Here is a 25125-nt window from a genome sequence, read left to right as displayed (position 1 = left end):
GTCACCTTGCTTATTTCCATTTGATTTTATTTTTGCACAAATTAAGGTAGCTCATTTAAGCCTCCTCAAATATTTTTGTAATAATCTATTTTTAGTTTTATAGTTTTAGCATTTAAACCACTCTCATGCATTTAGAGAGGGGTCTATAATTTTATCTGAAATAGTCTTCGAAACATGCACTTTCGTCCCTTTGAGCAAGTTCTGGTGAAATTAATGGAACATGATTTATTTTCTATCTGATTTAGCATCTTCTATTGAAATTGCGCTTTTGTACTCTTAGATGGTGTTGAATGGACTGAAGATAGATCAATATTGCTGAAACACATGAGTAAGGCATATTATAAATGGTACTTTTATCTTGTAATCATTTTTACTTATGTATTAAGCAATGATTTCTTCTCGAATTGTTTATGTATGAAAGTTTGGATCTTGATTACCATTATTGCACTTTTGTTTGATGATTATCTTTATTTATTTTAAAAATTAATGAATAATTCCTTATGCGATATATCTTTCACAATTATTTCGACTAACTTTTTATACGAAACAATTATTGTTAAAACAGATTCACTTTTCATCGCAATTGAATGATCTTTATTACCAATTTCTTTCAGATATTATTGTAGATCACATACACCAATTTAAATCTCAGGTATATTTATAATTAGATTGTGCTTAAATTAGGATGAAATGCATGTGATTGTTAGTTAAGATTAGATCAATTTTAGCTTAGACATTACTTTAAAACATCACATATCGCCCCATTAGCACAAGCATTTAATAGATTGGGAAATTGGTCCCATTATCCTCAGTTGGAGCCACTACTTCAAACGGAAAAGGAGCTACCAACCAAGGTTCGGACTGGGTGGTTTTCCCCCATGTTGAAGCAACAATTTTCAAGGCTTCAACAGATTCTTGTGTCTTTGAGTATCCCAGGCTAGTTTTGATTCCTAGGGGCCTTTACCAGTTCAGGATCAGATCTAGTCTCCTTGTCCCTTCATCAAATTTTTCATTTAAACCCTTCTCAATATTTGTTCTCTCAAGATATTTTCTTAGAGAGACAACCTCTGCTTCATGACTCTGACAATTCTCTTCCCATTCTTGGATCAAATATTTAATAACCTATTCTTTTTTTTAGCCTCCTCTGGTTTAACTTTCAAAGACCGAACATCATCTTTGCATGTTTGTGAGATCGTTTCCTTTTTTACTTGAGTAGCTCCTATTTTAAATTTTTGTTCTCCTCTTCTAGTCTCTAACGTGTTCCTTACTTTTCTTCTTGTAGAAGGAATAAACTATATTTGTTCTTGATAGCTTCCTCAAGCTTTTATTTTTGATAGGAAAACTCCTCATTGTCGGATTTATACATACCTTCCTCTACAAGATGTAACTATTCCTTCAACTGCTTATTCTTTTTCCTTTCTTTCTTTAACTCGTCAAGGGCACTAATGAGTTCCCCTTCAAGGTCTAGTACTCCTTCTTCTTGTTCCTCTTCAAAGTCCATAATACCTTGTTTCTTGGAGTCAGTTTAGAAATCCATAAGAAGATAATTATCTGAATCATTCTCCAATGGTTTTTCACTATCTAACTCTGTGGTTGAGCTATCCTCTTTGCGGTAGAGCACATTTTTCTTATAGAGCTTTTTCTTCTAATGTGGCTGAGACTTGTTTCCAAATTTCAGATCCTCTTCCTTTTCATCCTTTTCTTTATAAGGGAATTTGGATGAGAAATGTCCAAGTCTTCCATAGTAAAAACACTTAAAGGGAAACCTCCCTCTATATTTTAGTAAGCCACACTTCCATTTTCTGGCTAGTTGAGACAACTCTTGATTAGATTCACAGCTGGAGTAATCTTGATGATATTTATTCTCCTTGGAATTTTTATATAATTTGAATGTTTCTTCCTTGGGTTCAGGCTTTTCTATTCCTACTCTCATCTCATAGACTATGAGAGTACCATGTAGCTGGTCAACCTTGAGATCCTTTAGATTATCCATTTCTTCAATAGCTGAGACTTTGGCATTAAATCTCATGGGTAGAGATCTTAATATTTTCTTAACAATCATCTCTTCCTTAACCTCTTCACCAAGTCCTATAATCATATTAGTTACCACATCAACTTTTAGGAACTATTCTACTATGCTTTCATTTTCACTCATTCTCAAGCTCTCAAACCTCATTGTGAAAGTCTGGAGTTTCTCATGCTTGACTTTTTCATCTCCTTCATGACTCTCATTAAGCTTTACCCACACTTCCTTAACAGACTTACAATGCATAACATTTACATGTTTTGATTGACCAAGGCCAAAGAGAATGGAATTCTTGGATTTAGCATTGTTCCCATATATTTTTTTACCATTTGCATTAATGGGTGGAATATCAAGTACATTGTATTCTACTAGTATTGAAGTCCAAACATCTACTCCCAGGGACATAAGATACGCTTTCATTCTACTTTCCAAAAGGCATAGTTTTTCCCATCAAATATAGGTATTCTACTTTAGTAAGTGTTATAGCTCCAAATCTCACTCTTATGGTTTGTGATGCTGCACTTATGGCCTAGGGCAACCCCTCCTTCCAGACCTGGTCCAAAAATTTAAAAAACAGTGTTTTATTCCCTATACGCGACTTTGCCCTGTGTTAAACGCGTGTACACGAGGGTATGTCATACCCAACCCGCGTGTATCTATTAAAACACTTAAAAAAATATAATTTCCTCTTTTTCGGGCGGTGATCGCGGGTTTACCTGCTGGATCACCTGTTAGTGCCCGTGGCCCAACTGTTCCCAACCAACTCCTAACTAAAAAACTACTTTGGAGAGGGTATAAAAAGACATCAAAGGAAAGGCCAAGGGGAGAGAGAAAGGAGAGCAAGATTATTATGCTGAGATTTTTCCCTTAGACCAGGTCTGAAGTCCTTGGTGCATTCTGCACTTCCCCCATTTTGCATAGGAAACCCTTGTTTCCATGTGTATTGGTGATCATTCATCCTTGACATCATCATTGAGTAAGACTTGGAAGGAGCTCTTGTTGGAGGCTGGAGGCTGGAACGAATCCGGGAGGAAGCTTGCTTGGAGCCTGCTGAAGGTGTTCAGGTGATATCTTTCCGATATATGTACTTTATTTGCCTTTATATATAAAGAAACACGTCTTTGTTCCCGAATAATCTTTCTTTATGCTTATGAGATTCTTGTGTTGAATTCTTATGAAAGTGGTTACTTAAAGATTTTTTATAACTAACTTTATAGCATAAAGATGATTTATATATAAACTTCTATACATGTACTATTGTGTTCTTTGATTTGTTTGTCTTGCAGGTCAGAGAAAGAAGAAGGGAACTCCAAGAAGGGTTTGCACCCTAACGGTCTTCTCGAACGTAGGACCTTAGGTATGTACCCTAAACATTAGAATTTGCTTGAAAGTAAAAAAGATGGCTGTGTGTGTGTGTTTCTTTGTATAAGCAATTTTCAGTCTGGTAGAGTCTTAGCCCAAAGGACCCTAGGGGTATTTTCCCTTCAACCAGAATTGGCGACTCCGCTGGGGACAACACTCTTGTTGTTCCTAGTTTGGGTAGTCCTCAAGCCAATCAAGGCTCAGTCCCTCTGTTTGTTGGTTCTGACTGTCTGATATTTTCTTGAACTCCAAGCTTTTCCAGTTTTTCAGTTTGTGTTTTTTATTTTTCTTGAAACACTTCATATACGCACTTTTTCTGGATTACAGAAGCGTATATACGCAAGTTGCACTAAGTAAACCCGCGTATACGCAGGTTTCCTTAGTTACAGTCGCGTGTACACGCATTCTGCAAATAATTGCAGGCGCGTATATCACATAATTTTCAAGATTTATAATTTTTCTTTTGGCTGAATGTCTGTCTGGTGGTTTGGGTCAGTTTAAAACAGTCAATTCCCAGTGACAGTTCTCTGTTTAACAGGGGGCATCTTGTTTCGAACTCTCTCTAGTTATAAGGAGTGCTAGTCTTGTTTTTCGTTGATTGCAAGCGTCATTGATTTTTGACACACAAGGTTTCTGTTTAAGAATCTTGATTGCTCTGTTTCGGCAGAGTGGGAAGATTGTCTTCAAATCTTTGTGTCCATTTTGTTTTCATGACATTTATGTTTGCTTAACGAAATCGTTTTTATGACCATTTACTCCTTTGTTTCGGGAAATTTGCTTGTTACCAGTTTCTTGAAACTTGTCTTTTGATATTTTGGACTTTCATTGCTGCTTTTGATTGTCAAAAGCGCTTTCGAACACATTTTATTTTTGTTGAGTTTTCATCATTTGAAAGGTGTCAATTCACAAAAGTGTTTGATGGCTTGTTTATCAATCATTAGTGTCAGTTTTGTTTGAGAGTTTTCCTTTGAAAAAGACTTTTTGGTTTGATTGAAAGAAAATCTTTTGAAAGTTTTTGAGTTTCGCTTTCTTAAACTTGCTTCTCATCTGATTTCCTTTTTCGCGAAGTGAAAGTGCCTTGTTTTTTATCTTAAAACTTGTTTTTATTGTTTGGACAAAATGATTAGTAACAAATCATCTTCTATCTAAGCATTTCAGTGGCAAGACAAAATTTGGTAAAGCAGCAACTTTCCTTCTTTGTTTTTAGAGTAGTCTTTGAATCGTGCATCCACATTTAGTTCTTGCATTAGGGAAAGATTTGCATCTCTTTTTAGGCATATTTAGTTTTGTTAGTTTTTGTGAGTGTGGAGTCTGAAAAGAAAAAGGAAAAAAATTTTTGTTTATATTACAAGTGCCTTCTGAACCTCATAGAAATTGCTATTCATCGAAAACAAAAGTGCATGTGCATGTAGCTAGGTTTTATTAATTTCTTTTGCATCCATAAAACACCACAAGTTTCACCTCCATTACCTTTGACTTAAAGAACAGCCTAATAAAATCAAGCGCTTAATTAAAATCCACTAGAACTTTTTGTTTTAGTTATTACACCAACAAGTTTAGGATTTTAGGGCCTTAGATTAGGCGAGTGGAGAGTTAACTCTCCAAGGCCACACAAAACGTCAAACATAAGAGTCTGATTAAAGAGAGTAAATCCAATAGCGTTAGGGAGACCAGGAAAGCTCCGGATCTGGGAGTTAAGCACGAGGGTCTGTGAAGACAGGGAAGAGAGATACCCCCTCTCCTACTTGTCCGAACTTACCTCACGACTGTTCCGCCTGGCTTCTGCGACGAGTTGGTACCCATAGTTGCCTCTCCTAGGGATCTGCATAGGTGGCTGCGGAGGGGAATCCCGTGGCACCTGAGGTCGACGTTGTATCACTCTCGACAGTACTTCCGGAGGGCACCCTTGCGAAGCTTGGGGGCTTGCACCGGCGCAGACTGTTGTTAGGAGGTCAGCGTAACTTCCTCTGATACCTTCGCTGATAGGACTGGGCCCTCATCATCCCAGACTATCCTCGGAAGGCCCTTTGATTCACTTTCTCGTATTTTGGTGTCCGGTCTTAATCACCCGGAGCGGAAATACTTGAAAGTTGTTTGACTGGCTGTATCTTTAGGAACTTTATACTGTGTGCTCTGTGCTCCTAGTCGGCTTAGCTTTTAATTTTTTTTGAGTCTTTAGTTAGATCTTAACAAAAAAATTCAAAGTGGTTGACCGGTCTCCAAGACGGTCTCGAAGACTTCGTGGTCTCTCGCCACCTAGTTTAGAGCCTTCTCCTAGAAGGCGCAGAGGGAATACTACCGGTGGGGTCCGTCCCACGCCGGCTGACGCATCGGGGATTGATCCTCCTCTCGGGGATATTAGCGGCCAAGCAAGGCCTGGTACTTTTGAACAAGAGAGGGACGCTCCAGTCTTTTCTCAAGTTCGCTTTCAAGCGGAGGATAACGTAGAGGTAGAAGAACTTTCAGAATCATTAGTGATTCCAAATTCTCCACTACCATCTAGTTACCCAGACGTATTGCAATACATTGGGCCTCCATTATATAGACCAGCGAGTCCAGGTTACGCTACGCGCTTACCATTTATGATCACTACTGGAAGCATGGCTTCCACGAGTGCTGCGACTATGCAAACCCCAACATCGGTGCAAGGGGGAGGAACCATTTCCATCCCCTCCGCTTCCTTGTTCGGATCGTTTGCTAGCACATCTTTGGTTGGGTCTACCTCCATTCCGTCCACGAGTGGAAATGCCCAAACCAATGCTTTTAGTACTGGTTCCTTCCTTTTTGGCACCCAATCACAGGGTATTCTGTCAGTTCCGTTCAGTGCCGCTACGTCCATGATGGGCGGATCGGCTTCATTTCAGGGTTTTCCTTTTGGAAGTGGTCATATTCCACATTCCAACCCAACGGTAGGATCCATGCCTTTTTCTTCAATAGGACAAAGCAGCAATCCTTTCCAAGGTTGGAATAACCCTGGGGTTAGTAACGCAGGAACTGCGAATCCATTTATTGGCCAACAAGGAAGTAGGCCGTATTCCACGGTTAGCATGTTTCAAAGTATTCCTCCCCTCGCTTCGGCTTGGAACCCATATCAGGGGTTATCGACTCCTTACAATTCTTTAGGAGGAAACTTTGCAAGCTATGGAGCTTATACGACAGGAGTTGGTCAAACTCCGAATTTTGCTGGGCCACAAGGCTTGCCCTTTGGTTCAGCTGGTTCTACTGGTCACTTGGGGCAGCCTGGTGCCTCTCAAATCCCAGGACAATCTTTTCAGAACTTGGGGAGTTCTGCCCAGTCTGGGTGGAATCCCCTAGGTCCTCCTAGGCTTCCATTTCTGGCAACGTTAAACTTGCCAGATCTCACTAAGCTAACGAACGACCCTATCAGATACAATCCGGCCTGGCCTCCGGTCCCAACCAAACTCCCTTCGGACATCCCAAAATTCGAAGGGAAGAGTGGTGAAGATCCGGGCGATCATGTAACCACATTCCATTTGTGGTGCTCATCTAACTCCCTCATCGAAGATTCGGTTAGGTTGAGACTTTTTCAGTGCACCTTGACTGGTAATGCGGCTAAATGGTACATAGAGTTGCCAGGGGGCAGCTTTACATCATTCGCTGACTTAGCCAATATCTTCTTGAATCACTTCCAGTTGCCTGTCCGCTATGATGCCGGAACTGAACTTCTGGCTACCTTTCGTCAGGATAAGGCAACCCACATTTCTGATCACATACAGGAATGGAGACGGAGAAAAAGGCTCATTAAAGCCGAAATCCCTCCGGAGTACCGTCTAGAGTGGTTTTTGAAGTCTTTTCAACCTGAGATCTCCAAGGATGTCTCCATGTCTGGGGTCTATTCTGAGGAGCAAGCCATTTTCAGGGCCCAGCAATTAGAACTGATCTACTCTCAGTCTGGGATCCTCCAAAAGTACTTGCCAGATGCTCCTGGATCTAAGGTTGATTTAGCTAAGCCAAAGCCAGGTCCGCATGCGGATGGTATCGTGGGGTCTGTAGACTCGACTACAGTGAACTTGTTGAATCAATTGCAACAGTTGTCATTACAAACTGCTCCTAACAACCAAGTCACAATGTCTAATCCTCCTGCTTCCCAAAATTCTTCCATTAACGCCGTCCAATCCGATAACCCCAAAGGAAATCAAAATTCCAATGGGAAAAAGAAAGGACGTGGTAAAAAGAAGAACTCGGATGGGAAGCCCGATGCAAATAAATCCGGCAACAACGCTGGTGGTGGTAAGGGTGAGTCGAGAAAGAAAGTCAAGTTTCCTTGCAAGTTATGCAGTGGGGACCATCTAACTCATCTTTGCCCTAGAATCGAAGACGCTCAGCGCTTGTTAGCACAGCAAGGGACTTCTAGTTCGCAAGCTGTGTTGACTAACCCGTTTCCCCAAGGGCAGCAACTTCTTGCTGGCGCAAATTCGAATCCTGGGACCTCCTCAGGGGGCAACCAGGAAGGGGAAAAAGCATCAAATGTTTTTATGATGGGTTCAAACGTTAACGTGACTACTCGGTCACGTGATTATGGTGAAGCCGAAACATCTAAGGATAAAACGGTTCCCGGAAGTAATGACCTTCATATTGAGCGACCTCCTGTTGAGACTGTACCTAGGATACCGAAAGGTTCCGCCAAACGCGCGACAATTAACCCCAATGCTAGAGCTGCTCAAAATTACTCCATTGTGGAGGATTTGGCTCAAAGCCCATGTGCTATGTCCGCTTTGGAAGTTCTCCAGTCGTGTCCGTCTCAGAGAAGTGCTTTACTCTCCGCCATTGGAGCAGTCGATCCAGCTAACTCTCTAGTGCTCTCTTTTGACATGTCAAGTGTCAAAAAGAGACTCCCTCATCATATGGCTTTTCAGGTAAAGTCAACATACCGGAAAATCAATATTTTTCGCACCGTTATAGATGAAGGAGCTTCCACGTGTGTCATGTCCATGTCTTGTTGGAAGGCTATTGGTTCACCTTCGGCTGTTCCTTCACCAACCGTCTTAACTGCATTTGATGGCCATTCTCACAAGCCGCATGGGATTATCCCGGCCTTTCCTATATGTGTTGGAGGGAAGGTCGTTAATATCGAAGTTGAAGTCGTAGATGCTAACCTAGACTATAATCTCCTATTAGGAAGGAACTGGGTGTACGAGATGGAAGCCGTTGTTTCGACTTTGTTTCGTGTCATTTGCTTTCCTCATGAGGGGAAAATCGTTAAGGTTGATCAATTGGACTATGCTCCAATCGATCCTCAAGCAACCTCCGACTCTACTGTTCCTTTGGTGGATAACCCTCGCCCGCCGACTGAGAATTTAGGAGTAGGGATGTATTCCTCATTGATGGGTACGTTTGATCTTCCCTCTCCTTTTGCAAGAATCAATGCTATTTCATCATCCAAGGAATCTTCTCGAGAGGAGTTCTTCCGAACTCATCATTTTTCCGACCCTTGGACCTTGCCTTCACCTACGACCACATTAGTTGAAGGGCAAGTTAATGGAATGGCGTTTCCTATATCTGCAGCTGAGCTTAGATATCAGGCTATCGTAGACTCTGCAGATAACCATTCTACTCCCTTTTCCGAAGAGGAGCTAGATGGTCATGTGGCCCCCGCTTGGAGCTTTGATTCTAACTCTGCCTTGGACTGCTTAGATTCGGTTCTACCTTCTGAAGAAGCAATCCTCGAAATTATGATGGGTATAGATCGACCTTGGGAAGACTTACACCATCGCTCATATTTTCTTCCTCCATTGCAGGAAGTAGAATCTAGATTCTCCGAGCTCGTTGGTAGTGATGTTTGTACGGTATCGAACCCTTTGGCTCCAACACACACACATGCTGAAGGTAATATGTCGGTAATCTCAAAAACGATACCTATAAACATCTCTAAAAATCCTAACATCATCGAGAATATCTTCATCGGAAGTGAGTGTTCCCCTGAAGAAATTCAAATTTACACCGACCTATTCAAGGAATATCGTGATGTATTTGCTTGGTCTTATGAGGAAATGCCCGGCATTGATCCTTCTATAGTCCAACATGAGATCAAGACGTACGAAAACGCAAAACCGATTCGTCAAAGGCTTCGGCCGGTTAACCCTAGGAAAGCAGCGGCTATCAAAGCTGAGGTTGAGAAGCTGCTAAGGGCGGGTTTTATATACCCTGTTCCTCTTACGGATTGGGTTTCGAATCCAGTCCCTGTGGACAAAAAGCAAGGAACAATCCGCGTATGCATCGATTTTAGGGACTTAAACAAGGCTTGTCCAAAAGACAATTACCCCACGCCATTTATTGATCAAATTATTGACGAGTGTGCGGGTAATGCGATTTTCTCCTTTATGGATGGTTTCTCAGGTTATAATCAAATCTCTATTCGTCCTGAGGATCAGCATAAGACTGCCTTCATATGTCCCTGGGGTACCTTTGCATATCGAAAGATGCCCTTCGGTCTTAAAAATGCTGGAGCCACCTTTCAGCGGGCCATGTCTTACGCTTTCCACGACATCAAACATATCATCGAGGCATACTTAGATGATCTCGCTGCTCGTTCTCGAAAGAGAACTGATCATCCTAGTCATCTTCGATTAGTCTTTGAGCGATGTCGTTTTTACAAAATCCGGTTGAATCCTAATAAGTGCGTTTTCGCGGTTACATCAGGTCGGTTGTTAGGGTTTATAGTTTCCAATGAAGGGATTCGGGTTGATCCCTTCAAGGTTGAGGCAATAGTTCAGTTGCCTCCCCCGTCTTCAATTCGTCAACTTCAAAGTCTTCAAGGGAAGGCCAATTTCTTAAGAAGGTTTATAGCAAACTATGCCGAGATCACTAAAGGGTTCATGCGTTTGCTACGGAAAGGAGTTCCATTCCTGTGGGACGACTTTGCGCAGCGGTCGTTTGATGCTTTGAAAAAGGCATTAGTCTCTGCCCCGCTTTTGAGTCCACCGGATTACGGTAGAGACTTCCTTTTATATCTCGCTGCAGCAGAATCTACCATTGGTATGGTTCTAGTTCAGGAAGACGATGCTCTTGTCGAGCACGTGATTTATTATTTGAGCCGAGGCTTGATAGGCCTTGAACTCCGCTATTCTCCAGTTGAGAAGTTGGCCTTGGCAGCCGTCCATGCTGTCCAGAGGCTCCGTCATTACATTTTGCTACGCAAAACTTTTGTCTTAGCGGCGGTCAATCCATTCCAATTTGTCCTCAGTAGGCGAGTGATTGGGGGCAAATATAATAGATGGATAGTCATTTTACAAGAATTCGACCTCGAGTTCTTGTCCGCCAAGTCTAAGAAATCTATGGTCTTCGCGGAGCTAATTTCTGAGCTTCCTTGTGGAGAGGATGTTGTTTATGAGGAAATTTTACCCGACGAACATATATTCCTCATCTCTTCACAAGACCCTTGGTATGGAGATATCATTGTTTATCTCCAGACTTCGAAGTTTCCCTCTACTTCCTCCAAGGATGAACGCCGCAAATTACGTCACCTGGCTAAAAACTATGTTATCATTGGTGACACTTTATACCGTCGAGGGGTTGATTCAATTCTTCGACGTTGTTTAACCTTAGAGGAAGCAGAGTCTGTTCTTAATGATTGCCACAGTGGAGCTTGTGGTGGTCATCTATCTGGGCTTGCTACAGCCCAGCGCATCTTACGTGCCGGCTACTTTTGGCCTTCACTCTTTAAGGACTGTGTGGAAGCGGTAAAACGCTGTCACCCGTGTCAAATTTTTACTCGCAAGATGCGTGCGCATCCAGCTCCCCTTTTTCCCGTTGTCACCGTCGGTCCCTTTACTAAGTGGGGTATTGATTTTACGACTTGTAATCCGCCTTCAACGGCAAATCACAAGTACATTATCGTGGCTGTAGACTACTTCACGAAGTGGGCTGAGGCCATGCCTACTTATAAGAACGACAGTGACACGGCAGCTTTGTTTCTTTTCAATCAAGTTATCTCAAGATTTGGTATCCCAAGAGAGATTGTCACTGACCATGGCAGTCATTTCCAAAATCAGCTAATGTCCGAATTGGCTGTTAAATTAGGTTTCCGTCAGGAGCATTCGTCCCCTTACTATCCTCAGGCCAATGGACAGGTCGAGGCGGTCAATAAAACTCTTAAGACGATACTCCAACGGACAATCGATAAAAATCGGTCCAATTGGCACATTATGTTGTATCCGGCTCTTTGGGCATACCGAACCTCCGTTAAAACGGCTACTGGTTTTACTCCTTTTCAGTTAGTTTACGGGGTGGAATCTATCTTTCCGGTTGAATGTGAAATTCCATCTCTGAAATTGGCTGTCGAGCTTCTTCCTGAGACTTCGAGTCTCGAGGAGCGCCTAGTTCACCTGGAACATCTCGATGAGCAGCGTCGAGATGCCGCCACGACGAATGAGGCCCATAAGAAAAGGGTCAAAACTCAGTATGATAAGTCTGTCCGACCTCGTGTCTTTTCTGAAGGTGACCTTGTCTTGGTCTATGACCAAGATAAGGACGCCTTGGGGGCAGGCAAATTCAAGCCTATGTGGTACGGTCCTTTCATTATCAAACGAGTCTTAGAAAAAGGATCGTATGAGTTAATTGATTTCGAAGGAAACAAGCTGGCGGAGCCCCGAAATGGGCTCTATTTAAAGAAGTATTTTGCTTAGTTTTACCAGGCAATGGCTTCTTTGTATTTTATGTATATTTGTACATATCTTATCGAGCGTTTTCTGATATCAGCACTTTTGGTCTGCTTTGGCAGGTGTTGATGGATGATTTGGTTTATTTTGGATTCGCCGATGGTGCTAGTCGGCACACTCGGAATCTTGCTTCCGCAACTTGGGTACTTTATTACCCAACTGGTCAGTTGATGACATCGAGAGGCGTGTGTATCGGTCCTGCTTCAAACAATATGGCCGAGTATACAGCTGTTATCAATTTATTATCCGAGGCAATCTCTCATGGGATCGACTCGTTGGTAGTGTATCTTGATTCTCAATTGATAGTGTCTCAGTTAAATAACATTTATCGGGTTAGAGATCCATCATTATATCGCCAATATTTAAGGGTGAGGTTGTTGCAAAGATCATTTATTTACATTAATTATTTGCACATTCCAAGATCTCAAAATTGGTTAGCTGATTCTATCGCTAATCAAGCATTAGACTGGCATATCAATCATTCATCATCATAAAATCATGCATCAAAAAGTCAAACTGTATATATATATATCGCAAAGCGTCTCAAGTGTACATATGCGTGTCCAAAATATACAAAATTGGGACTCAAATGCCCATAATCATGTCAGGCATATCTAATGCCTCGGCTCTGGATGAGCAGCTAAATAACTAACTATAGCATTGGCCACGCGCCGAAAAACGCGAACCCAGTCACGTGGCATCCCAACCACATGACGCTGCATATCTGGAGGAAGGTCCTCTATCTCGGCCATCGGTACTTGATAGCTCAATCTCGCCAAGTGTCGCTGGACGTTGGCGAGGGTCCTTTCCGCATCCGCAGCCGCCTCTTCGGCTCCTCGGCCACGCCGTCCGTGCCGTGGGAATCCATCTGGTCGCACAGGCCCAATGTCTGGAACATGATCATCATATCAGTCATTTGAATCTCATCAAAAAAATATATTTTTCAAAGTTCATCATTATATTTGAAAAATCCTAAAAATCATAAAAATCAAAAAATCTTACCGATCTCGCCCCATGCTGCATCTGGTGGCAGCACTAGGTCAGGATCTCCTCGGAAATCCAGTCCAGCATAGGGGTAGTCGTCTATGGCGATGATCTGTTGCTCCCACAAAGCAAAAAAGTCGTCGTCGAATGCATTCCTGGGCACTTCCCCACCCCCCAGACGTTTCATCAAGTCAGCCCACCGGCCCATACGTGGATCACGTGGACTACTGATGGGAACTGCTACCCTGGGGCGGAGTGCGGGAACCTTCTCGAAGAAAAACGTGCATAAAATGGTTCCGTACCCAAAGTTCTTGGTCTGTCCCTTCCTGATAGAAGCAAGCTGCTCCTTCATGTTGGCAAGTAGAGGAGTACACCAGTCAAACACCGTGGTGAGACAGTCCACTGCTACGCTCATGTTTACCCGTGATGCCTGATGTAGCGAAGATGACCCGTTCACTCGAGCTATGGTGAACAGGATTATCCGCAGTGACAAACTCGCCACGTGTGGGATCGAGATCTGACTCCCGACCTTCCGATGACCTGGGCAGTAAAGTTGTACATAGTCGTCTACGCTGAGACTATTCCGGGTCCTGCCCCGGGAGTGGACTACCTCTCCCCTTCGGGAAAGGCCCGTGATGAAATATATATCTTCCACTTCTATCCTGAGTGGCATTTGATCAATCATAAAAGCTTCTTCCTCGACATCCCAATAATCAATAAGTCTCTCGAGCAGACGCACATTTGCTTTCATATTCGGCAACTTGAAGAATTTTAACAATCCGCATCCCCGTAAGGCATCTAATGCCTCATCATTGTCCATAACTTCATTATCTACAGCTGAGTGCTCTCTTTCACGCCATGTGAGAGTCATCCTGGAAGAAAAAATCATTTTCATCCATTAGTTTTTTGTATAAAAATTTTTCGCTGCGCACACGCGGTTTACCCTATACACAGTCGCGTGTAGGGCCGTCGTATACGCGATTTATATACATCCAACCCGCGTGTACGCCGCAGAGCAATTTTTTGCAAAAATCTAACGGTGAAACATTAATTAAACTTCCTAAAAACTATCACAATTGATTGCAAGACAAGTTTAGTGCTTACCTGGAAGTTTTCGGCAAGTTTGAACGGTTGAATAAGTCACGGGGAAAGTTTGCTCCTTTTGCTCCACAATTTGCTCTCCAAGTCAAACGGTGAAAATGTTAAGTCCAAAATTTCTTTTTATAAGTTTTGAAAATGCAAAATTTTTTCAAAATTTTATTTTGTTTGGTTTCATGTCACTTTTAACTTGGGAGCTTGGAATGTCGAGATTGAGTTGTTTTTCAGGACATTTTGGACATTTTTCGACGGTTCGAGACGGTTCCATGACTGCTGACCCGTCATGGCAGGTATCGTGTTCTCACTGGCATATAGGTTAGGGACACCATTTTTCCGTTGCATTATGCATACTAGCCTCCATTTGACCGATACATCTGCCGTAGGGTCGACCCCATCATGTTATGGTTCGCAAGCCATTTTCACTCGCCGATTCTTTAAATCATGACATGATGGTAGAGCCATCCTTTTACATGGGCATCCTAGTTAGCACCTCACTGACATTTGTTGCCCATGCTGCTTCGTTTTGAGTAGGCTCGGGAGTCCTCTGTAGTCCCGCCATGACTTATGCGTTGAAGACTCATTCTTCTTTGCTTCTTCGCTTCGTTCTGGCCTTATACCCTAGAGTCTCCTATGTGTGTTGAGTTGTACTTCTGCATTGCATGTTGACCATTTGCACCTTTTGGCCTATAGCCGGCTTCACTTGGACTCGTGTTTAAGCCCACTTTTGACCATGACGTCTGCAAAAATCAACCTTGCATACCCTTGACCTCTGCAGCTTGACATACCCAGATCCGTGGAAGGGACATACCTCTGAGTGTCACTGACCAGTTTTTCACCTCCTTGCATTAAGCATAGGAACGTTCCTTTCCCAGGAACTAGATCATCTGTTTCACCGACACTCGTTCTTTCCACTGTACCATAGCATTCTTTTATTCTTTTTCCGGCTTATCAGAAAAAGACAAAAAAATTAAATATTCCAAAAAGAGCGGGAACAGGGACATTATTTCCATTTATTGTTGGCAGCTAGAGTCAGTCGTGTCGCCCTTGAACAAAGCACTCAAAACAAAGTCTCCTCCGCATGGGTGGGATTTAGTTTGACTTAGGTAAGCCATAACCTTGTTATCGAGTCAGTTCTCCCCCGATTGGTTATCTCTTCCAATCATATGGAGGGTTCGTTCGTGCCTCCTGCATGACGAACTTATACAGATTCATTATATGCTGCCACATAGTCACATTGAGTCGTGCTTTTGTTCAAGGGAAGTTAGCCTGAGTCGGCCTTTCTGCGGTGTCTCTTGACTCATTTTTTAGTCGGCCATCCCAGGTTGTCAGTGTCATGTCTATCATCACATCAGTTATATTGGTCCTTCACTCGTGCCGGTTTGAGAAGGTCCCCATTGACTTCTTGCTGGCGGGTCTTGTCCTTATCGACGACGACACATTGCTCTGAGGGCAGACCTAGAGACCGCACCCTGGCCCTATTTTCATTATTGATAGGTCACCTTGTGCTCAGCATCGATCAGTATCAGGGGTCTTTGACTGAGTGGTTTCCCTTGTGTTCGACATCAGCATACACTATCACACATTGGGATTCGTGCAGTACCTTGGTTTCCATTTGACCCTATTGGTGGATACCTCGCCTCTGTGTCAGCTTTCATTATTGGTTGGTTCAGAGGGTTTCTGCCGTGCGCTAGCCACATCTTGTGTACGCCGGAAACGTACTTCGGTTGGGTTACTACATCTTTTTCGTCCGATTCCTTCCACATTATTGGCCTACGGGTTACACTCGCGCTAGATTGATGGAGGATGCCTTAATGCCTTCCTTCTAGCGGATCTTTCCCTATCGACTCCGACTCATTGCTCTGGGGCAAAGATCTAGAGTCCATTTGGCAGTACCTTGGGGTTTGCAGTCATTAGTGGCAGATTCCTCGCTATCGACAGTGGGAAACCATCATTGTCTCCTGTTTGATAGATTCTTACAGGTGTTCGACTTCAGCTCATCTATTCACACTTGTTAGATTGTACTGGGTACCTTGACGCTCATTATCATTATCGGTGAGTAGTCTCGCGTTTGTTAACGGTATACATCAATGACCGGTAATCAAACGATTTCTCACATGGTCGACTTCAGATCATTTATTCCCATGGTGTAGAAATGTACCACGGCGGTCGGTGAAGACCTCAGGTTGTATCAGCATTCATTGGTTCACTTGACAGTTGCTCCTGTTGCTGCTAGTTGATACCACTCCACCTTATATGTTGCAGTCAGTCATGGCGACATTCTATATGCTGGCACCTGAGTTTGCAGTGTAGTACCATCCTATTCCATCATGTTCAGTTAGTACCTTATGGGATCAGTCTTTGATTTCAGTGATCCGTTGCATCTTTCAGCATCATTGACAGTTTTATATGTGATATTCCGACATGTACTTACTCATTATGATCAGATGATCCATTATGTATTTTACAGTCATTTATACTTGTATACTTAGTGGATCCGCTTGTACTTGATATGCGGACATGCTTTACTTTTCCTGAGCATGGGTATGCCCACCTCAGACAGTGTTTCTTTCTGATCTCCTTTCGGTGGCTTGGCAGGCTGAATTCTGGTGAAGTCCTCCTCGGTTTTTCGGCAGAGTTCCTTTCCTTGTACTTACTTAATGTATTTCGGCCATCATGTTCCCCTTCTGACCTCATACATTAGGGGGCATCTGTTATAGCTCCAAATCTCACTCTTATGGTTTGTGATGCTGCACTTATGGCCTAGGGCAACCCCTCCTTCCAGACCTGGTCCAAAAATTTTAAAAACAGTGTTTTATTCCCTATACGCGACTTTGCCCTGTGTTAAACGCGTGTACACGCGGGTATGTCATACCCAACCCGCGTGTATCTATTAAAACACTTAAAAAAATATAATTTCCTCTTTTTCGGGCAGTGATCGCGGGTTTACCTGCTGGATCACCTGTTAGTGCCCGTGGCCCAACTGTTCCCAACCAACTCCTAACTAAAAAACTACTTTGGAGAGGGTATAAAAAGACATCAAAGGAAAGGCCAAGGGGAGAGAGAAAGGAGAGCAAGATTATTATGCTGAGATTTTTCCCTTAGACCAGGTCTGAAGTCCTTGGTGCATTCTGCACTTCCCCCATTTTGCATAGGAAACCCTTGTTTCCATGTGTATTGGTGATCATTCATCCTTGACATCATCATTGAGTAAGACTTGGAAGGAGCTCTTGTTGGAGGCTGGAGGCTGGAACGAATCCGGGAGGAAGCTTGCTTGGAGCCTGCTGAAGGTGTTCAGGTGATATCTTTCCGATATATGTACTTTATTTGCCTTTATATATAAAGAAACACGTCTTTGTTCCCGAATAATCTTTCTTTATGCTTATGAGATTCTTGTGTTGAATTCTTATGAAAGTGGTTACTTAAAGATTTTTTATAACTAACTTTATAGCATAAAGATGATTTATATATAAACTTCTATACATGTACTGTTGTGTTCTTTGATTTGTTTGTCTTGCAGGTCAGAGAAAGAAGAAGGGAACTCCAAGAAGGGTTTGCACCCTAACAGTCTTCTCGAACGTAGGACCTTAGGTATGTACCCTAAACATTAGAATTTGCTTGAAAGTAAAAAAGATGGCTGTGTGTGTGTGTTTCTTTGTATAAGCAATTTTCAGTCTGGTAGAGTCTTAGCCCAAAGGACCCTAGGGGTATTTTCCCTTCAACCAGTAAGGCTCTTGACTCGCTTGCCTAGACATAATTCCTTATAGATATACCTTCGAGTGATTAGACTATTGCTGAAGGAACCTTGCTCTGATAGAAATTGTTGAAATAAGGAATTGTTGAGAGGGGGGTGAATCAGTAATTATGAGATTCTATTTTTCTTTTTCTATTATGATTACAGTCCCTTCTTACATTCTTTTACTTGTGAGAGAATTCATTCAAAAAAGAAGTGAACAACAATTTTCAAACATTCTTGTTCATACAAAAACCACATGAGAATCACACACATTTGACATAGTTGTTTTGACGTGGAAACCTATAGGGGAAAAACCACCAAATTTGTTGTTTTTTTATTATTTAAATTAAGCATTCACTTAATTACATCTATTTGTTTCTGACCACCCACTCATGGGAGGCACCAACCCCCTTTCGTAAGCAAGCACCAACTTGCCAAGAGGCACCAACCTATTCAGAGTTCAGGCAAAAACCTGCTCTTGTTACTATTCTACTATTTCATACAATTTTCAAACTGAAAATGGAGGCATACAAACTACAAGTAAAATACCAAAATGGTTGGTTGAAGACTCAACTGTTTCACTCTGTCTTTTGTGCTCTCATGCAATTTTTCTTTTACAGGCTTCTCATAACAACAAACCCTTAGCACTCTACCTCATCTCTCAAGGGCTCTCTGCTATTTTTAGCACTACCCTTGTTCTTCTCCACACAACAGACCTCCTACACTTGTTTCTTAATCACTCAGTGTTCTCCTCGGTGCTTAGACTTCATTGTCTCTCAGCACACCTCTCACACCACAGCTCTTTAGCAATTTTCTTAACTCCCCCACATACTCAATTGAAAACATAAGTTTTGTTTCAGAGAAGCACTATGTGCAAGGCTATCTCTATTGCCTGTACTCACACTGCTCAAGTGTACTTTGGTATGGTTCCTCCTGCTCATGTTACATATTCAAGTTGAAACTTGTCATAGCATTAAACATAGAGATGAGCATTGTAGTTCTTTATATTTGTATGTGTATAGCTCCATGCTAAGAAATTAATTCTTAGGTGACCTGCACACTCCTTTGAGAGTCCCATTATTAGTTATTTCTCACCAGAGCTTAACAGTCATTAGGGATGGCTATTCTAACTTCATTTATTTCTCCCAATTGTGCACACGAAGAAGCTGATTGCTTTCTTCAATCCACATAATCATCTTTGTAAAATTATGTCCTCGATTCCTTGTTAAAGAGTGTTTTGCGGGTTTATCCCATTTCAATGTTCAACTCCCCTAATACTTCATTCAATTCTACAACTTTCGACCCATACATCCTTTAACTCATTGTACTGCTTCATCAGAACTCCCCATATCGTAACTTACACCGGTAGACTATTACGATATTGCACTTCTTCAATATCCTTGGCCCCCTTTGCCTTGAGATCCTTTAGCAAGAAGTTTCTCATAGGGTCGAACCTGTGGCTAATGGATTAGTAATATATTAGAGCCCCCTATTGAAAATAGCAATAAGAAATGTTAAAAATAGAATCCAAAAATTCCAATTTAATTTGTCCTTGAATTAAATTAAGAATTAAAATCGAATTCTATTCTCATAGAAACTTGTAAATAGTTAATTAAGTTTTAATTAACTCAATTAGCCTAGGAATTTTGAGTTTGAAGTCTTTTGGTAGTCATGTATATGTTCTCCCTAAATTATAGGGGTCTAGTATGAGTTTAACTTGAGTTGTAATTAGATTTACTCAGTTTACTCATTTATGGTAAGTTAAATTAATTGTAACTGTTTATGGAACTAATAGAGGACTAACAGTTAGTTGGTGCATTGGTGCATCCACAAGTGTTACTCCAGTTAACTGAAGATTCCCTCATGAGAAACTCATGCATGTTAGTTCATAGAAAGACCTAGTTGAGAATAGAGTGCAGGGACAGTGTACTATCAGTTGCATGATTCACTCAGTTGTAAATATCATGCATTCAATCAAAGAAGGACCTACGTTTGGATTGAGTAGTTTTGGAAGCATGAATTCCCTTTAAATATGGGCTACTCATCCTATTAACTGTGCAAGTAAATAGGGGCTTGGCAGACAGTGTAAATTGGATATGTTTTGGCTAAGAGTGAGCTTGTGAGGTAGAGTGTTGAGCATACTTGTGTGGAATTATTCTCATGAGAACATGCTTTGTATCTTCACTCATATCTTTTATTAATGTAATATAGATATGTGGGGTTTTGAGAAGTAGCATTCCCCAGATAAATATTGTGTTATGTGCCATGGATTATCTTCCTCTTGTCAATTATTGTTTTCATCAATCTTTATGGGCTTCCTCTATAAAGAGTAGAGTAGATTCTTGTCTTGTGTATTAGGAAATTACATGAGTTGTGAATCTACCTAGAAAATCTACATGATACGAGAGCTAGATTTGTAGAAATTTTCTACATGATATAGGAGATAGATGTGTAAAAATATCGAAATGGTATTAGAGTGGAAGACAATATACTAGATGAGATTTCGAAGGTTTGAGTTTTGGGTTACAGGTGAAATTCAAATTTGCAATACATACTTCAGGATAAGAAGATGGTGTTCTAAAGTTTGTGGCTTGAGTATGCCTTGCATAGCAGCTCAAATTATATAGCCTAGAAGGAAAGGATGGAGGCTATTTTAGAAAATAATGGCTTGAAGGAATTCATTGATCAAGACATTCCTAAGCCACCAACATTGGATGCAAAATATCCTGTTGAATGGAAGAAGTGTGTGTCAAGGGCGAGGCGGTTAATCCTTGATGGAGTTCAAGATGACATTGTCTCGAGCATTCATGGGAAGGAGACTCTGTATGCTATGTGGAAAGCATTGACAAAACTTTTCCAGGACAACAGTGACTATAGGAAGTTCACACTAAAACACAAACTTCAAAATATCAATATGGAAGCGAGCGACTCAATTCCAAATTACTTAACCAAGTTCACTCATTTTTAGGATGAGCTAGGAAGTGTTGGAATCATTGTTGTTGAGGATGATATGGTGAGCATAGCTCTTCTGAGACTTCCCAAGAGTTGGCATAGTTATAAACTCTATCAATTGGAGGGAGAAGCTGCCAAATTGGGAACGACTATGGTCAGATTTAGTACAAGAGGAGTTTCGACGGAACACCAGAGATGGGAGCTCTTCCAAAGAAGTGGAAGATGACTTTTCCTTAACAAGTAAGGCAAAGAAGGCCAAGGGAAATAAGTCCCAAGGCAAGGTGGACAGCAAGAACACGGTGGGAAGCAAGAAGACGGACTTGTCAAAAGTCAAGTGCTTTCACTATCACGAGCATGGGGACTATGCCACGAATTTCCCACAAAAGAAACAAAGCAAGAAGGAGCCTGCAGTAGCTATAGTAGGTGAAGCTCTAGCTTCAAAATTCAAACTTGAGTTGACTCTCATTTCATGCATGGCTAGCACTATCATGGGAGGCATGTGGTATCTTGACAATGGTGCCTCATTCCATATGATGAGAAACAGAGTTATCTTTAGTGATTTTGAGGAGAAAGACCTCAAACAGAGGATAGAGTTTGGATATGATGAGAGGTATAAAGCTACAGGGATCAGTACGGCTACCTTTTAGAGGGAGTTTGGCTTTCCTCTTAGGATCACAGATTTGATGTATGTTCCAAGACTAAATAAAAAAATTGTTTCAGTCGTGTTATTAGAAGATCATCGCTATGATGTGATTTTTAGTAAGGAAAACGTTTTCCTTAGACAAATTTCCATGTGACAGGTCAAATAGATCGGTGCACGTGTCAAGAGCTTGTATGCTCTTGAAGTACAAGATGCATGCAAAGCCTTGAGGAGCAAGGAAAAGGTTAGAGACTTGTTGGTTGAGAGGGAGAGTGAATTACCTCTCAACATGTAGCCCCAGAAGAAGCCTCAGAAGTAGTCTTAGATAATTTTGGAGCCACCACAATTGGAGAAATAGAGAGGAGACTGAGTGGAGGCATCCAGTCATGTGGAGACCTCCACTAGGGGGAAATTTTGAGCCAAGTGGGTAGAGGGAGCACATGCAACCATACGTCCAGGTGTGAGGTGGGGTGATGAGAAGTGCTAGTCCCAAGAGGTCTGAAATTAGGCAGGGTCCATTGAGAGGTTTTATCTCATGGATCTTACCTTGCTACGGGAGCCTAAAGTACATAGTAGCGGTAGGAATCAATGGTTGTTGATGCAGTCATAGATCATAGTGACAAAGTCTAGAGCAGTCGAATACTGAAGAGCACAGAGAAGGGTTGACAATAGTGCATAAAGGTAGAGTCAGCAAAAGCGCAATGTTTTCAATCGATAGAGGTAATAGCAGATAGAGACTTTGAGGACAAATGAATCATATTAATTTAGGTTGGATGATTTTTAGTTTCAGGAATTGTTGTAGCAACAACACTAGAGATAAGTGTTGCATGTAGAACATTCTAAAGGTTTAGGATCATGGTCGAGTTAAATTCCTTTCTTGTTGAGAGGGAGTGTTGAAATTAGAAACAAGAAATGTTAAAAATAGAATCCAGAAATTCCAATTCAATTTGTCCTTGAATTAAATTGAGAATTAAAATTGAATTCTATTTTCATAGCCACTTGTAAATATTTAATTAAGTTTAATTAACTTAATTAGCTTAGGAATTTTGAGTTGGAAGTATTTCTATAGTCATGTATATGTTATCCCTAAATTTTAGGTGTCCAATATGAATTTAAATTGAGTTTTAATTAGATTAACTCAATTTATAGAGTTATGGCTAGTTAAATTAGTTCTAACTGTTTGTGGAACTAATAGAGGACTAACAGTCGGTTGGTGCACTCATGCATCCACAAGTTTTACTCTAGTTAACTAAAGATTCCCTCATGAGAAACTCATGCATGCCAGTTCAAAGAAAGACCCAGTTGAGACTAGAGTGTAGGGATAGTGTACTATTAGTTGTATGATTTACTGAGTTGTAAATATCATGCATGCAATCGAAGAAGGACCTATGTTTGGATCACGCAGTTTTGGAAGCATGATTTCCCTTTAAATATAGGCTATTCATCCTAGGAATTGTGCAAGGAAATAGGGGCTTGGTAGGTAGTGGAAATTGGCTAAGTGTTGGCTAAGAGTGTGCTTGTGAGGCACATAGTTGAGAATACTTGAGTAAAATTGTTCTAGTGAGAACAATCTTTGTATCTTCACTCATATTTCTAATTAATGCAATAAAAATAGTTGGGGTTTTGAGAAATGGCTTTCCCCAGATAAATATTGTGTTATGTGCCATAGATTATCTTCTTCTTGTCGATTACTATTTTCATCGATCTTTATGGGCTTCCGCTGTAAAGAGTAAAGTAGATTATTGTCTTGTGTTTTAGGAAATTACATGAGCTTTGAATCTATAGGAAAATCTACACCCCCTAATATCATAGCTTACACATTCGAAATATTACGATATTTTGATGTCTGATGTCCTTTGCTCCTTTTGCAATTATCTCCTTGTGTGTTCTCCTTCTCATGGGACCGAGATCTGTGACCAGGGATTAGCTCTATATCGGAGCCCCTTAATATCGTAACTTTCTCAATTGAAATGTTACGATATTTTTATGTCTGATATCTTATCCTCTGATATTCTTACATCACCAGCCATTGTACTTTCTCGAGCCCACTTACATGTCACAACGTTTTCATCTAGAGGAGAGAGAAAGAATGTCGATCATCCTTGACTATGCAACAAATTCTTTGCCAACTGGCTTGGCAATCTATTATGAAACTAGCTCACAGAAAGATAGAAAAGATAGATCAACACCTTAGAAATAAGCCTCTTCAAGGGGGCGACCTCATTTACATTACACAAATGAAAAATTCTTAGATGATAAAAATGACAAGACCTCCTTTCTATATATAGGAGTCTAAGGGGTCATAATATAATCAGAGCCGACATAACAATAATAATGTAAGGGCACAATAATAACAATAGTGGACTTCTATGGGGCACAATAATAACAATATGGGGACTACATGGGTACAAAAATATAATATGGTGGTTGTACTAATAACAATAAGGGGTTACACTAGTAGTATAGGGGCCTAACATGCCCCTCTACTTCAAAAGGTGTTGTCCTCAACGCTTGAGTAGTTCTTGATGTTTCTGTATAAAATTCTTGTCCCCCCATGTGGAATCTTTGGCAGGTAATTTCTTCCACTTGATGAGATACTCTGAATTTGATCGATGTCATAGCTATCGGGTTCTTGTTTCTATGACTGCTCCAGGTTCCAATATGATTTTTCTTTCCTCTTCAGGTTCTGGCAATATTGTTTGAATTGGGATATTCTGCAAATTTTCAATGAGTGGCCACACTTAGTTGTCCTTCTTCCATTCATCCCTTTCTTTGTTTATCCAATCTGGTTGGATAATAGAAATAACACAAAACAATGCTTCCACATCCTCATCCTTTCTTGAGAGTGCATCTGCCACAAAAATTTTCTTTCCTTTTCTGTAGATGATGTCAAAGTCATAACCCAACATATTTGTGACCCATTTTTTATGTTCTTCTTATGATAATATTTGTTCTAAAAAGTATTTAAGACTATCATGATCCATTTTTACCTTGAAGTTTCTTCCCATTAGATAAGGTCACCATTTCTTAAGTGCATGTAATATTGCTAACATTTCCTTCTCATAAATATCTTTCTTGAGATGTAACTGTAAAAATACCCAATCACCTACATCAAAACTTATTTCACTGCAATGTTGATCTACCTATTGTTTCATTTGATTCTGCACCAAAGTGGCATTATCCTTTAAAAGTTGGAGAACTTGTTGTTGATGCTTGATGTGATCCTTCACTAGTTGAATCTTTTTCTTCTTGATATGTCCTTCTATCTTGAGAGTTTGAGCAGTGGTAATTTCTTCCAATGCATTACAAGATATGGTCATATTAATTTCTTGATGCTCGATGTGATCTTTCACTTATTGAACATTTTTCTTCTTCATATGCCCTTCTATCTTGATAGTTTGAGGAGTGGTTATTCCAGCCAATGCATTACATGATATGGTCAGATTCATTTCTTCTTTCTCGATGTCATCTTTCACTTCTTGAACCTTTTTCTTCTTGATATGTCCTTCTATCTTGAGAGTTCGAGGAGTGGTAATTCTTGTCAATGCTTTACAAGATATGGTCAAATTCATTTCCTCTTTCTCTGGGGTTGGTTCCTGGTGTATATCCTCTTCTTTTGATGTTTCTTGATCCTTTTCTTCCTCCTCTTCAT

Source organism: Pinus tabuliformis, chromosome 9 (genome assembly GCF_031772625.1).
Source record: "Pinus tabuliformis cultivar Carrire ecotype Pingquan chromosome 9, CPIR1, whole genome shotgun sequence".
Lineage (NCBI taxonomy): Eukaryota > Viridiplantae > Streptophyta > Pinopsida > Pinales > Pinaceae > Pinus > Pinus tabuliformis.
Note: the sequence above shows the minus strand (reverse complement) of the source record.